Source organism: Rhinolophus ferrumequinum, chromosome 2, assembly GCF_004115265.2.
Source record: "Rhinolophus ferrumequinum isolate MPI-CBG mRhiFer1 chromosome 2, mRhiFer1_v1.p, whole genome shotgun sequence".
Lineage (NCBI taxonomy): Eukaryota > Metazoa > Chordata > Mammalia > Chiroptera > Rhinolophidae > Rhinolophus > Rhinolophus ferrumequinum.
The window spans coordinates 24,126,584-24,139,615 of NC_046285.1; the positions used below are offsets into that span (position 1 = coordinate 24,126,584).

The following is a 13,032-nucleotide window of genomic DNA, read 5'->3' on the forward strand; positions in this document are numbered from 1 at the left end:
TTCCTCTGTAAGTATGTGTGTATCTTTGGAGAAGTTACAATATTTGAAGATGTCGACATTAATGCCTGCAAATAAACCACAAATGGTTGCAATAAAAGGATGTGAATGCAATCCTGAAAAAGGTAGTTTTACTGTTCAAAACATTGAACATTCTTTAGCTGAACTGGGACAGAGAGTGTGCAAGTCCACACAAGTTCATAATAGTTTATATGTCGTGAAAAAGAAGTACAATGGCTTTATTTTGGTATAAGTTGAGGGGAATCTGGTCTTCTGCTGGCTATAAGAAATTTACAGTAGAAACAAAAGCACATGACCTTTTCAAGTACATGGAATCTTTGAAAAGAAAGATTAGCACTAAGACAAAATAGGAAACATATGAACAGATATGTCCTGAAATTCATATATTTATATGGAATACCAATACTTCCCTGAAGCTAAGCGTCATTGTTGACGTGCATCATCTCTTGAGGAATAATTACCTACAACTGAGTTTGTATTATCGTGGATCAACCTGGTTATTAACTATGTTACTCCGTGAGTCAAAGCAAAAACATAATGCCAGTTCTTTTTGATATTCTTATCTAAAATACTATCTGATACTCAGTTTTTTCTGTTCTGGGAGGCTACAACTAAAGCTTAAAAATTAATTGAAATTTGTTATGCTGGAAGTTGATGATTTTTGTTTCTTTGACCACTGAAATTAAAATAAACCATCCTGCACTTCTTAGACTGGGTTGTGTATCTCCATGAAGCAGTGAGAGATATGCCACGGAGAGAAGGAATTATAAACTATAGGGTGTCAAGGGGTCTAAAACATCATTGTATTCGATGATGGATAAGGCAAAATATTTTTCACACGTATTCTTAAAAAATATATAAACATTCACCAGTATTGAAACACTTTTACAGTGAACACCTTGCTTTTCAATACATTCGACAACCCCTGCCTTTTAATGTGTGTGTAACTCTATTAATATTTAATGTAATTATTTATTTTTTTATAATGTCTGCAATTATCTTTTTTTCTTTTTCTTTTTTATTAGTTTCAGGAGCACAAAACAAAGTAATACTTAGACGTTTATCTTTTATATCCCTCACACTGTGTGAACCCCCTGCCCCCATTTTAATGTAATTCTTGATGTTTGGATTTAAGATTATCATCGTACTACTTACCTGTTTTCTTTGCTGCTGTTTTTCTTTTTTTTTCTTTCCTGCCTTCCTTCGAATTACTTCAAAATTTTTTTTAGAATTGCATTTTAATGTATCAGTTGTTGTTTTTTAGCTAAACCTTTCTACATTACTTTGTAGTGTTGACTTTAAGATTACAATGTGCATTCTTAATGTTTCAAGGGTGGAATTCCATATAATGTTGTACCACTTGCAATATATAGGCCCATTTACCACACACCCTTTCTCTTAAGGGTAGAGTTTTCATATGTATTACACCACATATTTTCTGAACCCCAGAAGATAATGTTACAGTGTTCACTTTAATCAATAGCATGCATTTAAGAGAAATGATCACTTCCAATCTTTATCATTCATTTGCAAATATACAAGGTCATACTGTATCATCTCCTACAGTCTGAAGAAATTCCTCCAGCATTTCTTTTTGTACAGGTCTGTTGGGATTAAGTACTGAATTCTAGTACATTCTTTTAGTTTTTTTAAGTCTAAAAATATATTTAGTTCATCTTCATTCTGCAATGCTATTTACCCTGGATGTAGTATTCAGGTTGACCTATTTTCTTTTGCACTTTAAAGATATTGTTTCATCGTCTTCTGGCCCCTATTATTTTTGATGAGATCAGAGATCATTTGAATTTTTGCATAGTTATATGTAATGTGTCCTTTTTTTTGGTTTCTTTAAAAATGTCCTCTTTATGTTTCATTTTCATTTGTTTATTATGTTCTTAGCCATGATTTTTGTCATCCTACTTGAGTTTAATTGAACTTTTGGCGTTTGTAAATGTATGTACTTTACCATTTTTAAGAACTTTTCAGCCATCATTTCTTTAAACATTTTAATTTTGTTACCAATAATCTCTTTCCTCTTCTTATGGAATAGGCCTTTTGATATTCTCTCACAGGTCTCAAGGCTCTGTCAATTTTTAAAATCTTCTTTATTGTTTCCCTCTATTTTTTAGATTTATTAAATTCTACTGCCTTATATTTAAGTTTCCTAACTCTTTCCTTTGTTATTTCTATTCTCTTGTTAAATGCACCTAGTGAATTATTGTTCAGATATTGTATTTTTCAGTTTTATAATTTCTATTCTTTTGTATGGTTTCTACGTTTCAGCTGAGATTTTTCTGTGCTTTCATGTTTTACAAGTTTGTTTTCTTTTTTGTCCTCTATTGGCTAATTCTAATTTTTGGTTCCTATTAAGATGCATTTATATTTATTATCTTTTGCTATGAGATTATTCTCATTTTGTTATTTCTTCACATGTCAAATAATTTTGGACTGCATCATGAATATTGTTGTACATTCTGTTATAGTCTTCCCATGTGGATTGTTTGTTTTGTGAGACATTTAACTTGGCTGGAATCAAACTACAATTCCATCTCTTGGGCACACATCAAAATCTCAGTTCAGTGGTTTTTTTTTTTTAGCTTTGTCTGAGCTGTACTGAGTCTGTACTGCAAATGTGTAGCTCAGGAGACAGGCCAGAAATGTTGGCAGAGTTTACAGAATTAAGACTCTCTGTCTCTGTTCTCTTATTTCTAGGATTCCTCCTTCATTTTCCAATGGTTGTAATTGCCTCAAACATTTAGAGAACTGCACAGCACAGGAGAGACCTCTCCTTAGCAAAAGTTGTAAAATGAACACATATGCACATACATCTACATACATACATAAAGAATACACCTACTGTTTTCCCTGTTCCAAATTACCTATTCCCTTTACTTTCAACTCATAGTAGCTCTCCACTGTTTTTGATATTTTATAAATTGTTTATACTTGTCATTGGTATAACTGGAGGAGGGTCGTAAGATATAAGATTTCTTAACCATTGCCTAAAGCAGAACCTAAAGCTAAATCATGCTGGTATTAAAATGAATGAGACTATTGGGCAGGAAAAAGTAGTTTAAGACCTTGTAGTAAAACAGGACTAGTCCGTCAGCCATGGCACAGATGTGCAAAGCTCCAACCAGGCTAACTAGCTCTGATGTTGATCTAGACAAGACTGTCTATCCCTGCAATTCACATAACTCACCTGGATTTTTATGTAAACCTCAAAACCTCATAGAAATTTATTTATCAAATTTTCAGCAATATGCATTTACTATCTGTTTAGAAGAAAAATAGGTAAATCTGTGGAAAAAATTAAAAGTTTTTGAAAAGCAAACTTCTCATCCTGACAATAAGACAGAATTTTCCATCCTCTATTTCTGAATAATACCTGTTTGTGTTTCTCTGTATTGAGCGGCATGGTGGTAAATTGTCTCTGAAAAGGATTGTTTTAGTGGAGAGATCACTTTTTTGTTCTTGTTTTTAACAAATACTGTGGCATGACATATGAAAAAGATGATGGTTTTCATTTTTACATTTTAAATAATAGGCCATTTGTATTCAATAGTGTTTTGTCAAAGCATATATGTTATTGATTTTCTGAAGGTGATTCTTTTTCAGCTTATTATTTTTTATGGTACTTTTAATAAGTCTTCTCCTTGAAATTTTGTATGTAATTTTAAGTTGTGATCCCATTGTCTGCCTTAGACAGACTTTTCAAGGGAGTTTCATGTCTAGAAGGGAAGGTATTATTTTTTTAATATTATTAGTTTCAGGTGTACAAAACAACAAAATGATTGGACATTTACCCCCCTCACAAAGTAATAACCCCCCCAAGTCTACTACCCATCTGACATCATATATAGCTGTTACAATACCATTGACTATTCCCTATGCTATATGTTACATCCCGTGAATATATATGCATATATATATATATGTGTGTGTGTGTGTGTGTGTGTGTGTATGACATATATATATTTAATTATACTTGACATTCAATATTAGTCTACTTCAGCTGCAGGTGTACAGCATAGCGGTCAGGCATCTACACGGTTTACAGAATGGTCTTTAGAGTGATGAGATGAAACGTTGAGTGAAGCTTTCATTTCTTTGAGTTACTTATTTGGAAAGGAGAAAGCGAAGACAGCTTTTAATCAATCATGTAACTTTGTGTGTTCTCACTCAGAAAGTTACAGTTTCTAAATCCCTTTGAGAAGACAATGTTGGACATTGGATTAGCAAAGCCAGCAGAATCATACACAGCATGGTGTTTCTTTTTTTTTCCATTCCTGCTGATGCTTTCACCTATAAAGTCTTTTTGACCTACAAGATGTACCTGCTACGTCAGTCATTTACTTTTTGTTCTGTAAATTTCACTGGAAAGGAATATTTTCTTTTTTAATTTACTTGGGTGGTTACATTGTCTAAAATATATTATTAACTCAGGTAAAAACACAGTCACTGAGATAAATTCAAATTCAAGACAATATTTTTATAATTCACTTATTTATCATCATCCTCAGTGAACACTGCATGGACCAGACATCATGGTTATTCTATGATGAATAAGAATTGCCCCTGTCTTGAGGAACTTCTGTAAATTATGTGGCCATGTATATATTTGATCTCCTCTTCTATTTAGTTTTTCATCAACTTTGGCTCAGTCAGAAATATTCTTTTAGTATAGTTATCTCCATATTTTTTTCTTTAGTACTCAACAAGTTCTTTGGGAACAGACCTGTCCATTGGAATTATCTGCACAAGATTTCTAAACACTTTGATGATAATGATCATAAAAAAATTAAAAAAAAAAACCTGTTAATCTTCATTAAACAAAGTAAATATTCTTAAAATAAGGAAAAATGTAAAGTAAAATGTATATTAACTCTCATTTCCTTAAATTGAACAGTGTTTTTCTCTTAAAAAAGGAAAAAAGTGTGTGTGTAGAATGAACATCATTTAAGATTTATTTGAGAGTCAAAGCCAACATTCTACTTTCCTGAAATTGTGTAGTGATATTACAGGATTCCCAGTTCTTTGGCACTCTGTACTGGAAATGAGTCTCACAGATATCTTGATACTTATTTCTTCAGATGGCCAATAAAACTCTTTGTAACCATTACTGACAAATACAGATGAACAGATTTAAACATTTTATTGTGAATTCAGGCCCACTATTATGAACAGTCATTATAGTTCTGTTCTACTTACTTTCTAAATGTTTATAGTCATGCTGTCTCACATCAATTATCACTTGAGTGACTGAGTGGGTCTAACCGATTTTTCAGCTTCTATTCTTGATAGAAAACTAGACAATCAATTGTATTTTTGAGTCAAGAGTGATTGTGGAAGATTTTTAAAAATAACAAAAATTAGTTTCTGACCAGTGAAGAAAAGAGCATGATTTAAATGTAGAGAGAGAAATCTTTAGTACATACTGATGATACACAGAGTCCCTTTTTCATAGCATGTTTGTCTTGATTCTAAATGTGATAGTGTCTCATTTTATGACATTTATATAATGCATTAACAGAAAAAAACTTTTTAAAAAACATTATTTTATTACCAGGCTGAGTTAATGTTTGGACATACTTGCTTCTAGTATAGCATAAAGAAATTTATTGTATTATTTTCACTACAAATTAACATAAGACTGTGTCTTTCCATTTTAGTTTTAAAGAGGTATAATTAACACACAATACACTGCAAATATTTAAAGTGTACCCCGCACTATGATGAGTTTTTATATGTAATACAACTGCATAACCATGAATACAATGAAGATATGACACGCCTATCATTACTAAATGTTTTCTCAGGCTTCTTTGTCTTTGTAAAGTCTCGTTGGCTCCCCTTCCACATGTCATGCCTTACATCCATCCTCACATTGCCACGGATATGCTTTCTGTGAATATAAATTAGATTGCATTTCTTATAATGTTTATATAAATGGAATCACAGACTATGAACTCCTTATTGTGTAGCTTTAAAATATTTGACATTTTAATAGTTGTGTAATGGAATTTCACGATAGCTTTCCTTTTCCTAACAAGTAATGGTGTTGAACGTGTGTTTATTTGCCTATTTATCTCCTTTGGAAGTGCTTCTTCAAATGTTCTGCACATTTTAATTTTTGCATTGTCTGTTTTCTTATTAATGCATCTGAAAAGCTTATTATATATTCTCAATGCAAATTCATTATCAGATATAAAATTTGAAAATATCTTCTGTCATGTTATGTCTTGTCTTTTTATTCTCTTAACCATGTCTTCTTTTAAACTAAATTTATTGGGGTGACAATTGTTAGTAAAGTTATATAGCTTTCAAGTGTACAATTCTGTAATACATCATCTATATCTCACATTGTGTGTTCACCACCCAGAGTCAGTTCTCCTTCCATCACCAGATATTTGACTCCATTTACCCACTTCTATCATCCCCCTTCCCCCTCTGGTAACCACTAAATTGTTATCTGTATCTAGGAGTTTTTACTTATTTGTCTTGTTCGTTTATTGCTTTCAGTTTTATATCCCACATATTAGTGAAATCATATGGTTCTCTGCTTTTTCTGTCTGACTTACTTCACTTAGCATGATAATCTCAAGATCCATCCACATTGTCTTAAATGGCAGTATTTCATCTTTTCTTATTTTGATGTCCAATTTGTCATTTTTTGTCAGTATTGTGTTTTTAGTGTCATATTTTAAAAAATCTTTGTCTAACCCAAAGTTACAAAGACTTTCTCCTATATTTTTGCTGAAAAATGTTTTAGTTCTAGGTCTCACACTTAGGTCTATGGTTGATTTTGAGTTAATTTCTATATATGCTGTGAGATACAGAGTGAAGTTCATTTATTTTGGCATATACATATCCAATTATTCCAGGACCATTTGTTTTTTAAAAGAGTATCCTTTATCTATTGAATTGTGCTTGCACTTTTGTTGAAGTCAGCTGACCATATTTGTGAGTCTAGTTCTGAACTCTTCACTCTTTTACATTGACCTAAATATCTATTTAGGAACCAACATAACAATGCTTTCATTATTATAGCTTTGTATGAAGTCCGGAAGACGGGGAGTATAAATCTTCCAAATTTGCTTTGCTTTTTCAATATTATTTGACTATTCTAGTTCCTTTGACTTTCCATATAAATTTTGGAATTAGCTTGTCAATCTCAAAAAAAGAAAGTCTCGTCAGGATTTTCACCAGCATTGCCTTGAATTTATATATCCATATGAGGAAAATTGACATCTGACAATATGATGTCATGAACCCTGTACATATCTCTGTTTACCAAAGTCATTTATCTCAGCAATGTTTTGGCATTTTCAAAGTACAGGTCAAATTTTTGTCTAATTTATTGCTAGTATTCAATATTTTCTTGTTATTATACATGGCAATGAACTTGTAATTGCAATGTCTAATTGAGTGTTGCTAGTACACAGAAATTAAAACTGTCTTTTTATACTGATATGTGCCCCACACACTTTACTAATCTCACTTACTAATTCTAATAATATTTTCATATATAAGATTTGCCACACACTCATGAATAAAGACAATTTTTCCTTCCTTTCCTATCTTGATACATTTTATTTCTTTTTTTTCCCTCACTCAACTTGCTGGAACTTCCATAACAATTTTGAATGCATGTAATGAAAATATTTTTTGTATTTTGTTTGTTTGTTTTTAATGTGCAGGGGTAAGCATTCCGTTTTTAGCTGTTTAGTGCAAAGTTAGCTGCAGGTTTTCCACTGTTTCCCTTTATCAAATTGAGGAAGTTCTCTATTCCTGGTTTGTTAAGAGTTTTAATCAATAGTGGATTTGGGATTTCTCAAATGCTCTTCCTGTAACTTTGAAGATAATCATATGATTTTCATTACATAGTCTGTTAATATGATGAATTTCACTAATTGATTTTCAAATGTTAAAACAGCATTCTACAGAGGAACTTTAAATGGTAACAAATCATAATCATTATGTGTTCAATTTGATTTATTAATTTTTTAACGAATGTTTGTATCTATGTTTATGAAAAATATTTTTCTGCAGTAATCTTTGCTTGTAATTCGTTTGACTGGTTTTTGGTATTGGATGATGCCAGTCTCATAGAATGAATTGGGAAGAATTCCCTTCTTTTATATCATCTATAAGAGTTTACATACAAAACATTCATTCAGTGTTTCACAGAATATGTCAGTGAAATTATTCAAGTCTAAAGTTTTCTAATAGAAAGATTTTTAGCTACAAATTCATTTAAAATAAATATAGGATTTTTTACATTATCTATTTCTTCCTAACTCATCTTTGATAGTTGTATTTCAAGGAAGTTTTTTTTCTTTTTTCTCTAAGTTGTCAAACTTATTGGCATTAATTCATTCATAATATTCCCATATTATTCTTTTAGTGTATGTGGAATATTTAGTTATGTCACCTCTCTCATTCCAGATATTGTAATTTCTGGGTTTTTTTCTTCATAGGTTTAGCTAGAATTGTTTTCAATTTTAATGACCTTCCCGAAAGAAATGGGTTAGGGTTGTATTGATTTCAATTTTTTTTTTCTGCATTCAAATCCAATGATTTTTGTTTTTAATCGTCATCGTTTCCTTTTTGCTGCTTTCATTATATTTAATTAAATATTCCTTTTCTAGTTCTATAAAGTGAATGCTAAAGTCACTGATTTGAGCCTTCTTCTTTTCTAATATATCTATATTTATTGCTATAAACCTTCTTCTAAGCACTACTTACACTGTGTTTGTCAAAATTTGATATGCTGGGCTTTTTTTTTTTTTTGGTTTTCATTTGGTTTAAAATACTAATTTCCCTCTTGATTTCTTCTACAACCCATAGATTATTTAAAAGTCTTCTACTTAGTTTTCAAATATTTGGGTAATTTCCAGCTATTTTGTTATTGGTTTCTAATTTTGTTAAATTGTTATCTGAGAAGTTTCTTTGCACGATCTGAATTATTTTTAGAATATTGAGTTTTCTTTTATTACTCAAAATATATGACCTTTAACGGTAAATTTTTTCAAGCAATGTTTTTTAAGAAATTTTTTCTGCTGTTGTTTGGTGAAGTGTTCTATAACTGTCAATTATGCTACGTGGGTTGATAGTATTTTTCTAGTTTTATAAATCTGTACTGATTTTGTATACTTATTCTACAAATTATTGTGAAAGGAGTTTTGTGTTGTGAAAAGGTGTTGAAATCATGAATTATAATTATGGATGTGTTTATTTCTCTTTACATTTCTATCAGTTTCTGTATCATGTATTTTGAAGCTTTGTTTTTATTTAAATAATTATTTTGGATTGTTAGATAAATTCACCTTCATGAAATGATGTTCTTTATCCCAGTAATATTTTTTGATCAGAAACCTATTTTGTATATTACTATAGTCACGCCTACTTCTTTAAATTAATGTGTGCCTATATCTATATCTGTATATTATATCATCCTCAATCCTTTTACTTTTAATTTAACTGTATCTTTATATATGATGTAGGTTTTCTTATAGATAGCTTATACTTGGATGTTACTTTTTAAATCCTATAACTTTTAATTGATGTATTTAGACCATTTGTTTTTAATATGATTACTAAAAAGAATGGGCTTCTATCTACTGTTTTATTAATTGTTTTTAATTTGCTTACTGTTTTGTTATTTGTTTTTAATTTGCCCTATCTGTTTTTATTACTTTTCCTCTCTTTTTCAGCTTCCTTTAAGATTGTGAACTTTCCATAATCCATTTATCTTCTTTGTTTCTAATTAGCTATAACTTTTATTTGAATAATATGTATAATAAGTTATTTAATTATCACTGGCTGCTTTATGGTTTATAGTTTTGTTTTTTTTTAATTTTATACTTTAAAAAAATGTTTTTGTACTGTCTCCTGTCCTAAATTTTTTTCTTGTATTGTTTGCTGTTATTCTTTTCCTTTTTTGTCTTACATAATGTTCTCCCAACACACCAGGTATTTTTAATCAGTATAAGCATAGTATGCCTTGGTGTAGTTTTCTTCATGTTTCTTCTTCTTTAGCTCATTCAGTTTCTCAGCTATCCTCTCCTCTTCTTCAGAGCCCCCAAATATGCTTACATTAGGCTGCTTGAAGCCATCCCATAGCTCACTGTTATTTTAATTTTTTCCAGTCTGTTTTGTCTCTGTATTTCATTTTGATAGGTTTTATTGCCATGTCTCCAAGTGCACTAATTGTTTTTCCCTGAAATGTCTAATACACTGTTAATTATATCCACTGCATTTTTTTTATTTCAGACATTACAGTTTTATTCTCTAGAATTTTGATTTGGATCTGTTTTATATCTTCTGTTTTGCTGCTTACCATCGTTAATCTTCCATTTACCATCTTGAACATGTTGAATATAATTATATTAACTGTTTTAATGTACGCGCCAACTAACGCTGTTATTTGTTTCATTCCTGGATTGATTTCTATGCTCATTATGGGTTGCATTTTTCTGCCTGTTTGCATGCCTGATAATTTTTAATTGTGAGTTTTACATAGCTGAGTGTACATACTAAAAATTCATGTATTTCCTATAAACATTCTTTAGCTTTGTTCTGAGACAATTTGATCCTTTTGAGGCTTTTTTAATATAAGTTTTGTTGGGTAGGATCAGAGAAACCATTAGTCTGGGGCTCGTTTTGTCCTACTACTAAGGTGGTATCTTTCTATAATAAGTACTCTACCTAATGTCTTGTGGATTCTGAGTTTTTTTCCATTCTGGCTAATGGGAACACAAACAATTCTTGCTCTTGTGTGTGTTTCAAGGGTAATGCTCTCTAATTCTTTCATATGATTCTTTTCTCAGACTCAGTTATTTCCTCATACATAGGTGCTCATCAGTATTCTGTGAAGTCTCTGAAGATATCTGGGTTCTATCTCTTTGCATCTCTCCCCCTTACATATGCTGCTTGGGGAACTCTAGCCACCTTGGAATCCTTGGACACTCGACTTTTGTCTTTTCACCTCAGGAAGGAAATCAGGCTCTGCTTGGACTTCCTTTTGTTGCCTTGTGGCCTGAGATTCTTTCCAGACAATGGACTGAGATAATTATTGCAGGGTTCACCTGCTTTGTTGTCTCTTTTTTCATGGATTACTGTTCTTTGCTGTCTGATATCCATTACCTAAAAATATTTTTCCTTTTTTCCACATATGGTGTCTGGTTTTAAGTTGTTTCCTACCTGAAGATGAATTCAGTCTTTGTTACTCCATCTCAGCCAGAAGTGCAAGGCTTTCATTTAATCACTTACAGGATTACTTTGAATTGTTTAATGCATTTCATGCAAATGAACCTTTGTTTAGATGTGTCTTTTTTTTCTTTCAGCAAAATAATTTTATTTCCTAACACCTGGTAAATATATACATCTAATATGTATTTATCTTGCATACTTATTCACAAATGACTTCCAAATTACAACAACTGCTTTGAGATTAAAGCATGTACTGAAAGTTATCTTACTTGAAATATGAAAATATGCTTTCAGATGGATAACACCCCCTTCATAATATATTAGATTGGTCACAGCAGAATTTGCTTTGTTAGGTAAGTTCTGTAAATTTAAAGCTCTGAAAAACCACTACTTTTGCATCTACTACGTCCAGATGAATAGGATACAGAAATATCAGCTTGTATTCCAAAGAAATTTCCTGAGTATTTTCTGGTGATGGAACCACTTATCTACATCTGTTGGTACTGTGCAAGCAGATTCACATGGTGGTGGTAAAGCATCCACAATGGCTTTTGGCTGCATCAGGATCACACCCGACTAGTACTGTCCCAAAAGAAGAGACATTAACTTGAAGGGGCTCTCAGACATTGTGGTATGCATGCAATTGATTCCTTTTCCATCAATTTTCGTCGTCCCTAATGCTCTCCAATGGTTATGAGTGCTTTTAATAATATCAATTGCAAAGTCCTTTTCTTTAAATTCCGCATTGAAAGCGGACTGGTTCTCTGATTTTCCATCAGGAATCTTGTACCTTCTAAACCAGTCCACAGTATCTTCTAGATAGCCAGGTTTCAGACGCTTGACATCATTAAAATCATTGCAATAGGCTGCCTCCAGATCATCCACAGTAATGGGAATTACTTTCCAGCTGATTTCCCCTTCTTCTTTCATAGCCAGTAGGCCCAGAACTTTCACCCTGATTATGTCACCTTTTACACATACCTTGTTTCCAATTTCACACACACTTCAATTGGGTCATTGTCACCACAATAGCCAGTGTGCTTGTCATCATGTCCTGGGTCTTCCCAAGTCTGAGGGACGGCACCATAGTTCCAGATATATCCATTATAAGGGAACAAATGTGCAACATAACGGAGTTTTCCTTTTTTCACATCTTGTTTAATTGGGTTGAAAGGGTCCTTTCGTAGCGATCTCCATCTTTGCATGAGTCCAGCGTGGTACTTCAACTACCATGTGGAACACATCCTTATCTGCATAAATTGGAATATCATGAAGTCGGGATATATATTGTCCTTTTTCATTTTTGAGGACGACGTGGTAATTGAGGGTGAAGGGCACGGTATGCTCCTCACTGCTAAGGCCGCTCATCTTGCAGGAGATGAACAACCACCGCTGCCAATGCCACAGAGCCACTAGCCTGCACGTGGCGCCCAAGACAAGGAGCGACCCCTGCGCCTGCGCACTGTGTGAACTGGAACTGGCCCAGCGAGAGGCGCTGCGAGAGGCCTTTAACGGGGCTCTGGCTCTCGTGCCTACCCCACCCCCGCCGGGCCCACAGCGCGCCTGCTTAGATGTGTCTTGATTTCATTTTTCCCCATTTTTGTACTTTAAATCTTGTAATAATTATTTTTGGTTATGTAATATTGCCATCAATATTTTTGTAGACCAATATTATTTATTTCCGATTATTCTTCCAATTAATTATTAGAAGTTAATGTTATTGGTCAAACTATACAGTTTTAAGTCCCTTGATGGTTTTATGTCAATTTTGAACGATGTTTAAAAATATGGACTTTCTGA

General features: G+C 32.4%; 2 pseudogenes; both read right to left on the reverse strand.

Annotated features, from left to right (window-relative positions):
* LOC117038054 (heat shock cognate 71 kDa protein-like) overlaps positions 1–3,436 on the reverse strand; it is a 69,743-nt pseudogene extending 66,307 nt beyond the window's left edge.
* An 8,228-nt stretch (positions 3,437–11,664) lies between these two features.
* Positions 11,665–12,600, reverse strand: LOC117038061 (inorganic pyrophosphatase-like; annotated as a pseudogene).
* Positions 12,601–13,032: the final 432 nt, after the last annotated feature.